Genomic DNA, 14,710 nt, shown 5'->3' with positions numbered 1-14,710 from the left:
TCGAGATTTTGTTTTCGAGATTTTTGTCATTCGGTATTATTTTTTCGGCCTTTTGACTGACCACCGTCCCAGGCACAAGGAGAAGTGCCTAGGACATTCCGTATTTATTGGGAGGGTGAGCTCCTTGTTAGTGAGCCCACTAAGCCTGAACCTGGTTCCCTCAAGAGGTTGGTGGTACCCCAGGTTTACAGGCCCTTCCTACTGCATTTGGCGCATGAGGTGACCTTGGCTGGTCATCTTGGTACCAAGAAGACTAAGCAGAGGCTCTATGCCCATTTCTACTGGCCTCGGATGGGAGTAGAAGTGGAGTCCCACTGCAGGGCCTGCCCAACTTGTCAGTTGTCTGGCAAGACTGGAGGCAGTGTCATTGCCCCACTGCAGCCATTGCCAGTGGTTGGCACACCATTTGAGAGGGTGGGCATCGACATTGTCGGTCCCCTTGACCCTCCCACGTCAGGTGGACATCTGTTCATCCTGGTTTTGGTAGATCATGCCACCAGGTACCCTGAGGCTATACGCCTTCGGACCGTTACTGCCAAGGTGGTTGCCAGGGCTCTCCTGGGCATTTTCACCCGTGTTAGATTCCCCAAGGAGGTTGTCTCTGACAGAGCATCCAACTTCATGTCTAGTTACATGAAAACCATGTGGAAAGAGTGCGGGGTAACCTACAAGTTCTCCACCTCTTACCACCCCAGACCAATGGTCTGGTTGAGAGATTTAATACAACTCTCAAGGACATGCTAGGTGCTTTGGAAGAGCCCCTAAGGAGGAAATGGGATCTCCTCCTGCCATGCCTGCTGTTTGCTTACAGGGAGGTACCTCAAGAGGGTGTTGGTTTCAGCCCCTTTGAGTTACTCTTTGGACATCCCGTGAGGGGGCCTCTCGCTCCTTGATTAGAGAAGGCTGGGAAGCCACCCCTCCAGGTCCCGCCAAGCAAGTGGGGGACTGTGTGTTAGGCCTCAGACGGAGGATGACACAGATGATGGGTCAAGCAACAGCGAATCTCAAGGCCAGCCAGGAATTGAACAAATACTGGCATGACCTTAAAGCATCGCAAGTGGATTGTACTCCGGGACAGGAGGTCCTCGTGATGGAGCCTACCAAGCCTCGGGCATTGGCAGATAAATGGACTGGACCCTTCAGGATAATCTCCAAGATGAGCGAGGTCAATTATCTGGTTGACATGGGAATCCCAGGGGTAGCCCCTCAGGTATTCCATGTTAATAGGCTCAAGCCTTTCCACAGGCGAGCCAAAGTCTCATGTCTCTTGCTGGCTTCAGAGCAAGAAGAGGATGAGAGTGAGCCCCTTCCTGATTTGCTGCATAGCAACCCTCAGGATGGCTCAGTGGAGGGAGTGCATCTCTCTCCAGACTTGACAACCGAGCAGCAGAGGGCCTGCAGGACTTAGCTCCAGCAGTATGCCAATCTGTTTCCACTGACGCCAGGCCTTACACCGTGGTGTAAGCACGAAATTGACACTGGTGACAGCGTGCCTGTCAAGAGCAGGAGCTACCGAATGTCAGATACGGTTAAGGACCACATCCAGGCTGAGGTCGCCAAGATGTTGGATCTGGGTGTTATTGAACCCTCAACCAGTCCCTGGTCCACTCCCGTGGTCCTTGTCCCCAAGGCAAGTTCCCAGGCAGGTACCAAGGATTGGAGGTTCTGTGTGGACTACCGAGGAGTCAATGCCGTCACCAAAACTGACGCGCACCCATTGCCCAGGGCTGATGAGCTCGTGGACACCATAGGTGCTGCCAAATTTGTGAGCACCTTTGACCTCACCTCAGGCTATTGGCAAATAGCTCTGACGGACCATGCCAAGGAAAAGACAGCGTTCTCAACACCAGAGGAACTCTAGCAGTTTAGGGTCATGCCTTTTGGGTTGAAGAATGCCCCTGCAACCTTCCAGAGATTGGTCAATCATGCTCTCAGTGGGCTGGAAGCCTTTTGTGTGGTTTATTTAGACGACATTGCCGTCTACAGTTCCACTTGGGAAGAGCACTTGACACATCTGGGTAGAGTGTTGCAGGCCTTGAAAAGGGATAACCTCACTATCAAGGCCACCAAGTGCCAGATAGCTCAGGGGAAAGTCACGTATCTTGGTCATGAGGTGGGGGGGGGGGTCAAATCCAACCTCTACCCAGTAAGGTACAGGATGTACATGACTGGGAGACTCCCACTACTCAAACCCAGGTGAGAGCTTTTTTGGGCCTCACCGGGTATTATCGCAATTTCATGGCGGACTATGGAACCATGGTCTTTCCCCTTCTGTAATGGCTTGGCAGGCGAAGAACGGTGGTCTGGAGGGTTGCCCAGAGCATTGCCAGTGGTTAAGATTCATTCTAAACCTTCCCGCCATCACCTCTTTGTTTTTGGACTATGGAACCATAGCTGCACCACTGACAGCTCTGGCTTAACCCAAGCAGTCTAGGAAGGTTAATTGGAATGAAGACTGTCAGAGGGCCTTTGATGGCTTGAAAGAAAGTCTGTGTAAGGCACCCGTGTTATGTGCGCCTGACTACAGCCGACCCTTTATCGTCCAGACGGATGCCTGCAACACCGGAATTGGAGCTGTCTTGTCCCAGTTAGATGACAAAGGGAGAGAACATCCTATCATATTCATCAGTAGACAACTCAAGGGTAGAGAACTTAGGTGGGCTACTGTTGGAAAGGAGTGTTTTAGTATAGTTTGGAGCCTTAGGCGATTTAGGCCCTACCTTACGGGGTCTACCTTCAAGGAGCAAACAGATCATAAGCCCCTGAAGTGGCTTATAGAGATGAAGAGTGAGAACCCGAAACTGCTCAGGTGGTCCATTAGCCTGCAAGGGCTAAACTTCACCATAGAGCACAGACCAGGGAAGAGTCACGATAATGCAGATGGCCTTTCCAGAAGGTATGTTGACCGTCTGGATGAGGGTGTCTATCCCGTGGGAGATTAGGCACCCTCCACCTCAGTCTGGGGGGGGGCGACTGTGATGCTGGAAATGCATCGGAGGGACAGGGCCTCCATATCCTTGTCCTTTACTGCTTTTTATCGTGTGTTCTGTCGTGTTTTCCGCGCAGGAGTCCATGTGTGTCTCCTGGCGGTGCAGCTCTCTCTCTTTTAGTTTGGTGAACGGACCCGTGGGATACCCTTATGGCACCCATGGGTGGGGGTGCAACCCTGTGCCCCTAGTGTATGTTTTTGGGCACCTGTGAGTGGCCCGCAGAGCAGGGTATGGGCTGGTGGCAGCTCCATGCTGAATTTGACAGGTGCGCAGAGTATCCTCCATTTTGGGATACCCTGGCCCTGACATTGGGATCAGTTGATTCCGGATAGAAAACAAAATGGCCCCTGCGGCCTCTTGCTTTCTATTACCCATTACCTTGTTTTCCAAAAGTCCTGGGAAGCCCTGACTCTGTCCCTTCCCCCTGAATGGCTGTTGGATGGAAGTGCCATATATGGTGTTGTTGTGAAGGCCCGGCCAGACTAGCTGGAGCCTTCCCGGTGATGTATGTTGTGGGTACCTCCTGTGGGTGGGACCTGGGTGAATAGAGTGTGTGACGAATATGCATTCTGTGTTGTGGATGTCTAGTATCTGGTGGTTGACACAATGACTGAGACAGCCCTGCCCGAAACCGGTATGAATGCAGTTTGGAGTGTTGAATGGCTCGGTACTTGTCCCAATACACATAACTTGTTGTGAGTGTCTGGAGAGAAGTGAATGGCCTGAATACCTCATGTGCCTGATTGGCTGCCTGCCTGCATGAATGCCCTTAGTCGTGATTGGATGCCTGAGTGTGTCCCAGCGGAGTGAATGGGAGATCAACAGTATATGTGGGGACCTCTCACTGCTAGGAATCGTGTTCAGAAGCTGATGTCCACTACGACGAGTAACTGGAGTAACTGAAGCTTGACCTTGAAGCCCTGCTGGACGAGAAGAATTGCTGTTGCTCTCCTTCACAATCTGAAAGCTGCTGTGCCTCCAAGGACTGACCCAGAGAGGACTGGTAAGGCGCCCTCTTCCCGAGCTACGAGGGACCATCATGCACCGCTGATCTTTGCCAAAGCTCCCTGGTAGACAGACCTTCGACAGGCTGCCGACCCGAGACAGGGACTGCCGCGGAATCACAAAGAGAAGCACCTGGACTGTTGTACGCCACCGTGGACGACAACCGTCGCCGACCAGAGCCACCATGCTCCTGTTTGCCTAAGAACTTCCTTTGATCATTGGATGCTCTCGTCTGCATCGTCGCCCGCTTTATCCCGCTGGAGAAGGCCCGACCGTCGGCGCGCCGAGGAGCATCCGCCGGTGGGTTTCCCGCCACCTAAGGACCACAGAGACGCCGAGGACTCGATGCCCTTGCTGGGCCACAGTTCTTCATCATCTCTTTGCGGTCCAGAACTATCGTCACCGAGGTGCCCCGCACGCCTCTTCCTTGCAGGACGCCAACACTCTGTTGTCGACAAGCACCGCTAGGAACGAAGCTGCCACTTCACTGCCGTAGTTCCACCTGTTCGCCGTCGGACGTTCGACAACCCGTGACTCCTGCCTTAAAGGGAGGACACTGAAGAAGGGCCATCGATTCCCCAACACTGAACGCCGAGTTCCTCGATGCCTCTCGACGATCCGTGGCTCCTGCTTTAAAGGGAGTCACTCAAGAAGGATCAGTCGACGCCTCTTCGGAGAACTCTACTCCACCAGGTACATTGGGGGGGTAAAACCTTAATAGGAGGAAATAAGAGTATTGAACATTACATGGACTGGGCTTGTGCTATATATCTTTATTTACAGGTTGCCCAGGTGGGGGGATCTCCACACAGAACTGTGCCTAGCGGTAGGGGTCAGTATTCTGCCTATTGTTTCAACCATCTTACGCTCCTGCCTATCTCTATTGCTGGTTTCCTCGTTATTAATATGTGTGACATTTTAACCGTACAGTTGAGGCACTTTAATGAGATTTGATAACATTGGTGGTACCACTTTAGAATTGTATATATTTATCATTATTGACTTCCGAGTACAAAGTGCTTTATTGGGATCGTGTACATACATTTGAATACTAATTATATAAAGACTGTGTTTTCAGTAATACAGTGTGTGGACATTCCTTTGTGGGGGTTCGGGGACTACACTGTACTTAAGAACCAGCCTGCATCACCTCATGAGAAGCTAGGCCTTGATTGCTCGTCCATTGCTACCTTATAGAGAATCTTGGCTGGGGTCTTCTGTGCCTCTCCTCTACCATATAGAGAGCAGAAGTACAGACACCCCCTACCAGTCTTTACAATACTCTTTTTTCCTCTCTTGCACCTTAGGTCTCTTCTTCCCTTGGGCATACACCCACCCCATAGCACCGTGATCCCTTCTCTTACAATTTGGCTTTTTCTCGCACCTTTGACTCAATGAAATATGCTTAGAAAATGCTACAGTAAAAAAAATTGAGTGTGGACTGATTTTCTTTTTTATGCAGGGTAATTGCCCATTCCATGCTGTAATATGCTGTGGGTCTAAATAGATGTGTGTCTGCATCTATGATCACTAAATGTGCTTCCTGAAAGCAAGGCCCAGTTATAGTTATTGAAGGATAACCAATACCTATCGAAACCTGTATATCCCGTTAGTAAAGTAGGGAGCTTCTGGGTGGAAACAAATCTACCCCTAAGTATTTTCCGTCTTCTACCCATTCATTTATCCTTCGTTTGCACAGACCCATTTGTTTAGCAGTGATACCCACCACAACCTAGATCCACCAAAAATAACATCAGAACTCTTCTAATGCACTTCAAACTCCATAAATCTTTTAGATTATGAACAAAATCTAAACACCAGTAGATAATATCTTTTATTTTTTATTTTCATGTATATTGCTCGTACAAGCAAGCCTTTTACACTCAGTCAAGCATAAATACTTTGACAAATACATAATAAAAGGCACAATCTTAAATACGATATTTCTGCCCAGTAAAATCAGGTTACATTACATCACTCATATAAAACATAGAAAAATACAAAGCTGCTCATCTAAAATCTATGAGCTTAGCGGTTTTAAGACCTGTTCCCAAGAGTAAAGCCCAGTGGCAGTAATTACCAATGATTCAGCACAGTAACGAGTAGCCCAGCACTGATCGCATCCCGGTCTACTTGTGGGTCTCAACGTTCCCCAGTAATCCGTCAGCTTAGGGCACTTGGTCAGAAAATGTCTGGCAGTCTCAATACTATGCCTGCAAAGACTAGTGTCTCATGGGATACCCTTCCATGCACCAGTGTACTCCCATACAGGAAGGATTTTAAGACGCAGGTAAAGGATGAAACGTATCAAAGCAGGATTGCGTAACTGAATAAGGTATACACGAGGGATATCAGAGAAAGAGCCCTGCATGGTATACTGTACATGCCGCTTCTTTTCAGACAGTGTAGTTAGTGTTTGCAGACGGCCCAACACTAGTGTCTTGTCTTTCAGTTTAATCATAAACGCAGGATCTTCACTCTACACAGGATGAGCCATGCCTAAGTCCCCAAGACTAGCACAGTGCTAGCAGATCTCCGTAGGCACGGTTACCAGGCCTTAGTCGGGCATGTACAATAGTAGGACCCAATAGTAATGAGACAGAACCAGCAACCAAATTAATTTTGATCAACAATGTGCATCTTTCAAACTTCCAAAGGGAGAGGAGGGAAGGTTCTCCTAGTTCCAGTCTCATTGCTTCCACTGGAGCTGCAACGGGCAAACCAAGCAGAGAGCGCAATATCTTCCTGTCAGCTTTGTCAATTCAGCTCACATATCGAGCGGGCAACACCTCTAAACCATAATGAATCCCAGGTAAAATACATTTGCAGTACACCTCAAAAAGTCCTTCGATTGAATGGCCACCCTGCTCATGCATGGCGCTCTTGATTGGCTGCCACTTCCTGATAGTCTTGGAAGGGAACATCTCTGTATAAAAACCAAGTGAGGTGATATTCCTCACCGGCAACCCCAGGTAGATATAGCTGTCCACCATTTCAAGGTACTCTCCCCCCATATGCCGAAGGAAGGGAGCGTAAGTGCTATCTTTCCAACCACCATAACTTTGGTTTTGCTCAAGTTTATTTTTAGTTTGTTAGTAGTTGCATGCAAGTAGAGAGCATCCAAGGAATGCTACGGACTGATAAGGTGTTTGTTCAAGCAGTACTGTATCATCAGCGTATAAGAGCCATGTTGGGCTCTTGTTGCTGAATTTAGGGGGAAAGTTGCAAGTGGTCTGTATTGCCTTGTCCATATCAGCCATGTATGAATTTAAATTCATTTTAAAAATGAATTTAAAAATGGAGGGCCGTCAGCACGCAGCCCTGTTTAAGGCCAATGTTACTTGCGAATGTCTTCGATGTATAACCCTCCTGAGTCAGTCTAATTGTTACTGAGGGGTCTGAGTGTAAAGGTTTGATAAAATATAACATATAGGTCAATGCCCCAGCGCTGCAATTTATCCCAGAGTCTTGGTCGGGATACAATATAGAAAGCCACCTTATAGTCTACAAAACAGAGATATAGGCGACTGTCCGCATGACAAAGGGCATCTGACATTAACAGCTGCAAGGCCCATATACTATGAATGGTATTGCAGCCTTTTCTGAATGCAGTCTGCTGGCGCTTGATTGAATAAGCCGACCCCACACACAGATGCACTTGTTTCAATAACATAGCAGCAATGATGTTCCCACTGGAGTCCAGCATAGCCAGCAGACGAAAATGATTAGGATCCTAGCGCAGACCCTTTTTATGTACAGGGACCAATATGAATTCATGCCAGCTTCTAGGAAAGTCACCAATTTTGATGACATATGTAAATAATTAATGAAGAAGGCGAGCGCAGAAAAGGGGATTTCTTTTAACCACAGCATTAGCTATCCTGTCCGAGCAAGGAGCTCTGGATGCCCTAATCTTGCTAATGATGAGAGTAATAACTTCTAGGTCACAAACAATAGGTTCACAGATAATTGCCATAGTGAATTTAGCTGGGTCAGATGATATCAGCGAACTGTCGCAATACGTGCTCACAATGTGGGAGCCTCACAGATCTTCAGATATTGGCACAAACGTCATTGGAGGACTCGCCTGACATGAAGGTATGGAATATGTACCAACATTTTTTTGAGTCATGTATTTTCAATAGTGCCTGTATCATCTTCCAGTAAGAGCTCTGGAGACCGAACCTATATCCCTGCACCCAGTTTTTATAATGAGAGTGCAACGCCAAGATGTATGTTCTTTTTTCTTTCTCTGAGATTTTGAACAGTCTACCTCACTGCAGCGTGCAATATTCTTTTTAACCCTGTGTATGGCCAGGTCAAAGAGCGACACATGGGATTTGGCAGATTGACAAACAAGCAGATTCTGATATGTTGGCCAAACGTTGTTCAACAACATTTTAATATCTCATTGGTTAGAGCATATTAGATCTTATGGGGAATATCCACAGGTTACCAAGGACTGATTTATACGTGTAATATTGGCCCCAGTCCAGATAATTATATTACCTTGCGCGTTAACAGATGCTTTTACTATGGGGGAGTTTCTTTATAGGCAACATGCAGGACTGCACGATCGCTAAGAGATGTAAGATTAATAACCAATTCCAAGACACAAAAACATATGGGGAAATTTACAAAAATGTAGTCTATACAAGATGAAGTCTTTCCATTACTCCAGGTTGCCAATGATTGTGCCGAGGTCTGACTAATACAGACGGGCAACAGATCGAATTCCGCCAGCTCATCGAGCCATACACAGCCTTTCCTTAGCAGACTGGTCAGGTAACAAGCCTCACTCTGACCCACAATATCCGATACATCACCACAAAATTCACATTCATGGAGTCACTACGTTGGTCACAATAGCCATTAAAGTCACCCACCACCACAACACCACCACGAGGGAATAACAACCTCCAATCAAGCAGGGTGTCAGTGACACAGACCAGCAGTTGATCAGTAAATACACCATGGGGGGGGGGCAAATAAAGTCACTACCAGGGTATGGATGCCAGCTACAGGGACATTTTCCATTACAGCACAAAGGAAGTTAGTGTGCATGTTCCTCTTACACAATTATTTTAGAGTGAAGTGAGATTTGGTGCCAATGCATAGAACTCCCTTAGGGCAGCCACCTCAAGAAGGTACTGTAAGTTGAGAAATCACATTGTAACCATCTGAAGTAAAATCAAACAGCCAAGTCTCTTGCAGGAAAAACAAGTCAGCAGCAAGAAGGGCCTTCAGACCCACCGGATTAATTAAAAAAGAGCAGTAATCATGTGTATTCCAAGATAGTAGGTTAAAAGAATCAGCCAAGCTCTCTGTTCAAGGCTTAGACATTTCCCCATTAGGTGATGCCCAAGTTCCCACGACCAATGCCAAAGACTGCAATGTTATAAGTTTTCAAAGGTGCAGAATTTCGGTAAGTAATTGGATTGACTGTGGTTCACTGCGTCCCAACAGGTGCTCTCCTGCCTTCCAAAGAATATAGAGTCAGAAAAAAGGGCACAGGTTGTTGATGCAAACGAAAACCAACAAATCAAAGCCCAGAGCAGACATAGAGGGAGAATGTAACGAATTCTTTCAGCAATAATCGGGGACACAAACCTAATAATAACCCAGTTAGTAACACTATATGTCAGAGAGTTCAATACTTTCAATGTCACTGGAGGCAATGATATTGAGAGTAGGTATTCGATGCAACTATTCCAATGTCTGAGAGCGATTAAGAAAAGGGCTCGTGCCATTCTGTGATTTTGAGCCGATTGACAATTAGGTCTAATGTTTTTCTAATGTGATCTACAGGATGTAATACAGCATGGGGAAATGGGCAGGCATTGGGATCCAGCGCAGCAAGGGGGCATTCAATAGGGAAGACGGAACCGGTAGAGGATTTTTCCAGCAGACAAGATGTAATGTCGTACTGTGTGCCTGCACTGCACTCAACAACGGCATGACTGCTACCCACTCTGCTAACTCCCCTGAGGCTATCCTTGTTGGAAGTGTCGGGTAGCACAGCTGGATGCTGAACATCCTTCAGATCTTTCTCCGGTGCTTGCAACAAATTATCCAGTGTTCCCCCCAGGAGGGCATTGCAAAGTTGCTCGATGCTCATGGTCTCGGGAATAGAGAGAGTGAAGCACGTATCCTGCACTATGCAGATAATGTCTGCAGAGCTGGTTTCAGCAAGAGACACAGAGTTCTTCTTAGATTATAACACCAGAGAAGAGACTGCAGAGAGCTTCTTTTTCTGTTTCCCATTGCGTCTCCTGTGCATAAACATTTCGCAGTGTAGTAGAAGGAGAGGTTCCAGGCCAACGACTTTAACAGAAGGCACCATGCTCATATCCGCAGGGATGGGCACTACGCCTGCACCTGAGTGCCAGATTGTTTTAATTGGTTAAGGAGGCAGGGAGGAGAGGTCCCCTAGCATACTTTCACTCTCCACGGGACGATAAAAGATCACACAAGGCTCCCTCAAGACCCCCTCTGTAAGTTTAAGCAAAGGTTTAACAGTGAATTATCATTGTCAAACCCAGCAGTGATGGTAGGCGAGCTCACTGTAGGGAGTATAAAGGTATAACCCGCCCAGAGGTTAAAGCCACTCTAGTTACAGGAAAAAATGCAGTCATTTTAGAATAGTGTGCCAGCAAACAGTCAACCTTGCCAATGCGTGTTTTGAAGACAGGCTTTAGTACGCATATGCTCCTTTCTCAAATGTGCATACAATATGGCACTGAGCACAATGCAGGAGAAAGTTAAGTCCAACCAGGTCCGTGCCCTCCTCCTCCTCTTGACTCCTAACTGCATGCCAACTGTGCTTTGCAAGTACTTCACTGGTGCTCGGGGCACTCGAGATTTTGTTGTGGTAACCACGCCTCCAAGTCGAGTCAATCCACTCGCAGCAAAATCCAATCAAGTAGAAAGCCAGGAAGTAGGTCCTTTCTCCTCAAGCACAGAATGTCAACTGTGCTTTGCAAGTAGATAATATCAGCTACCCGCATGTGGAATTCCTTTACTGGGCGTTATATTATTCCCTAATTACTCGCATTATCTTATCCTGCAAGTTATCTTTGTGCATCTGTGGGCACTGCCAATATATTTACACTTTTAGGCATTCCCCCTACAACCAGGGTGCTTAGAAGTAGGTAAAACAGGTACCCAGCTCGGTCTGTAATATTAAAAAGCAGCAGGCAGCTCTCACATTATTAGGAATTCTAGCAGAACTGGGCAGGAGTAAGAGCAATACTTATACCTGGGTAGCATAGAGTCAGGATGATCTTTTAGATCCTTAAGAGAATTGAAAACAAATCAGATGCCTGGTGCTTCCCAGAGTCCTCCTGTACTGCAGGAGGCAGTAGTTAAGGAGTAACCTATGATATTCTTCACAGCCCATACTCAGAAATGGTTGATAAGCTGGATGCAGGATTTCACGTGTTAAATATTTCTGTGTGCCCTGTTTCAGAAAATCGTAACATGAGATTGTGTTCAAGGGCATACATTGTAAAATTATTTCCATAGACTATATATTTACTTTTATAGTGAATTAGCAGTTGTACCTGTGCTTCACACAGTAATTCCTACAACAACAAAAAATAGGCAATGGTATATTTATATTTTATACTTTTTACATTGTCTACACCATGGAACCTACCCACATGCCAGATTTCAGGTTTGTAGCATGTTGGGATGTATGCTGAACATTTTGAACAGACACACACATACCCAAGCATTGCAGATCACTTAAAAAAATAAAAAGCTTTAAAAAAAGAACAACATTTGAAACATTTACATGTTATACTTTTTACATTGTCTACACTATGGAATGCACCGGCATGCCACATTTCAGGTTTGTAGCATGTTGGGAAGTATGCTGAACATTTCGAACAGTCACACACACACACACACACATGTAAGCTTTGCAGACCGCTTAAAAAAATAAAAAGATTTAAAAAAAGAACAAAATTAGAAAAATGTACATTCTATACTGTTTACATTGTCTACACCATGGAACCTACCCACATGCCAGATTTCAGGTTTGTAGCATGTTGGGAAGTATGCTGATCATTTCGAACAGACATACACCAATATCCACAAAATTCCCTTTTTATATATAGATAGACCCACAATCTATAACAAAAGCAGGCTGTTTTAAACAAAATAATTTTGTTTTAATTAAAATATGAAATCATGAAAATTACATGTGGTCCACAAAAACACAATGCTGAAAAGTCACCATAAAACCCTAAACACATTTAGACCACAATGGGCCTCATTACACGGATGGCGGTGGACCAAGGTGCTATTCGCACCTTGGTACATGCCGGTAAAATACCGGCACCGCCTTGGTGGAAAGGGGAATTACCGCCCAATTCCAAGGTTGGTGGGGCGGTAATTCCCCCTTCCCCCATTGCCCTTCCCCATTCCCATTTTTGCCCCATAGGGCATAATGGGAATGGGGAAGGTGCTAATTACGGCACCGCAAATTGCGGTACCGTAATTAGCTCCCTGGTCCCTTTGCGGGTTGGTTTTTAACGCCTGCAAAAAGCAGGCGTTAAATTCCCCAACCCGCAAAGGGACCTCGTAGTAAGGCGGTAAGGGTTTACCGATACCGGTAAAATACCGGTACCGGTAAACCCTTACCGCCTACCGTGTAATGAGTGAGGCCCAATGGCAATTAACACACTGTGGACTGTCTACTTCTGTCTCACTAACATTTTAATGTGACATATATTATCCTGTTTACTTGACATATTAGCACAAATATTGGAAAACCAATATGAATGATTATTCTAGAAAATGTGCTCATGTATTTTACTATATCATTCACATCTGAATACTGTTTGCAAATAAGTAGTCACATGGGTACAAAAGAAACAATTGGCAATTATGATTTAAGCAAGCAATTGCAAATACGTGCGGAACAGTCTATTGGGCTGAGCAAAAGAAATTCTATCACAACATACTTATACTATATCCAGAACCTAAAATGAACTTCACTTGGATTTATTTTATCTTTGAGAAATGAAAGGATATCTTTTAAATGGTGTTTCCTTTTAAAAGGGAAGAGAGGTTGTCAGGGAATGAAACTCGTTGAATCCAGGTTTTTAAAATCACATTTCCTGTCAGAATCCACTATCCACCCTTAGTTTGAATCCTGCAGGAATTATTCTATGGAGTTATTTTGCTAAGGGAATTATTTTATTACAGTGAGGTAGGAAGGAATGCATGAGTTTGGTTTGTTGAATTAAATCACATGCACAGGAATGACACATCTGGGATGGCTCAGGGCCCCATTTTGGTGGACACTGAAGGTAGAAAGGCACAGGGTATCCAGAGCATCTGATTCTCCTTATACCCTTTGCATTCAGATAAGAAGGTGTTCCTGTGCTCTGGCTAAGTTAGTAAATCTTTCAGGGCCCAGTCCTCCATCCATTCTGAAATTTTGGCATAGGTTCCGTCAGCCAAATTCGGTGTACGTCCATAGGCAATGGGAAAACATATCTAATTCATTTTTGTTTCCTTCATTTCTCACTTGACCATCACGTTTTATGCTCACATAGCATCATTTGAAACTACATTTATGATAGGGTGGGCCTTGGGATTGGTTTCCTTTTCTCTCTCACACCCACATGGTCCCTCCCCTGTGTAGGTCCAATGGTCCTCTGAATTTGATGTGTCGTAAGGGGTATGTATCTGCTGCAACCTACACCCCCTGTACCCCAGGAGTGGGAACTGATACGGAGCTGAAATATTCTGTTTTTATATAATTCCTTACAGGAACTTGTCGTATTGGGGATAGTTACATATTTTAAGCCATATTAATGTTCTGAATTTAGGCATATAACGTGTTTTTTTTATTTTGTCCATAATGGAGTTATCAGTATATAATGATTGTGCACATAGTATACATTTTAAAAGACTCCATGATATGGATTTTATTTGCCTTTTTCAGCTGAATTCAGAACTGCATTCATTTTGCAGATGAACACCTTTTTTCCAATGTTCACTGGCTCTGTGTACATTTAAAGTTGGCTTCTGCTTACATGCGTTAAGTTTCATATATGTGGCCTGCTCATTAGCCATATAAGCCTTCTGTTGCTTAGTAGCATATTTAACTTGATTAAATGATTATTTTAAAACATATTCTTCAAAACCTAAGGTCTAATAGGACAGGTGTATATTTTTCATGGGACTTAATGCTTTCAAAGGTCAGGCTTAATAGAACCTCTTACTGCATCTGTATCTGAAAATGCATTTAACGTGTGAGTTAAATTACCATTTATCAACTAAATAGTTTTCTGAAACTGGACTTACAAATGTAAGACTGTATTGTAGCAGGATTTTAACTCAAGATATTTGTATTTTCATGTTAATTTTGAGATCGATCTCAAGACCCATTGGGCCTCATTACGAGTACGGCGGTAGGGTGTTAACGGCACCAGTAAGGATGCCGGTGCCGTTAACCCCCTACCACCGCATTCCGAGGTCCCTTAGTGGCTCCCACTAAGGGCAGCTGGTTTTACGAGGTCCCTTAGTGGCTCCCGCTAAGGGTGGCTGGTTTTACCAGCCGCCCTTAGCGGGAGCAGCTAAAGGACGAGGGAGCTAATAACGGGCCCGCTATTTGCGGGCCCGTTATTAGCTCCTTCCCCATTCCCATTGAGCCCTATGGGGGCTCGAATGGGAATGGGGAATGGTTTTCGGAATGGGGA

The 14,710-nt window shown here is 45.5% G+C and overlaps 1 protein-coding gene across 6 annotated transcripts in view; it reads left to right on the top strand.

Moving 5' to 3' along the window:
* The window catches only part of ARHGEF28 (Rho guanine nucleotide exchange factor 28), a 1,591,074-nt gene that overhangs the window by 1,415,175 nt on the left and 161,189 nt on the right, over window positions 1-14,710 (top strand). The window lies entirely within an intron of this gene.

Source organism: Ambystoma mexicanum, chromosome 6p, assembly GCF_040938575.1.
Source record: "Ambystoma mexicanum isolate Mex_15411 chromosome 6p, UKY_AmexF1_1, whole genome shotgun sequence".
Taxonomy (NCBI): domain Eukaryota; kingdom Metazoa; phylum Chordata; class Amphibia; order Caudata; family Ambystomatidae; genus Ambystoma; species Ambystoma mexicanum.
This window is presented reverse-complemented; position numbering and strand designations above follow the sequence as displayed.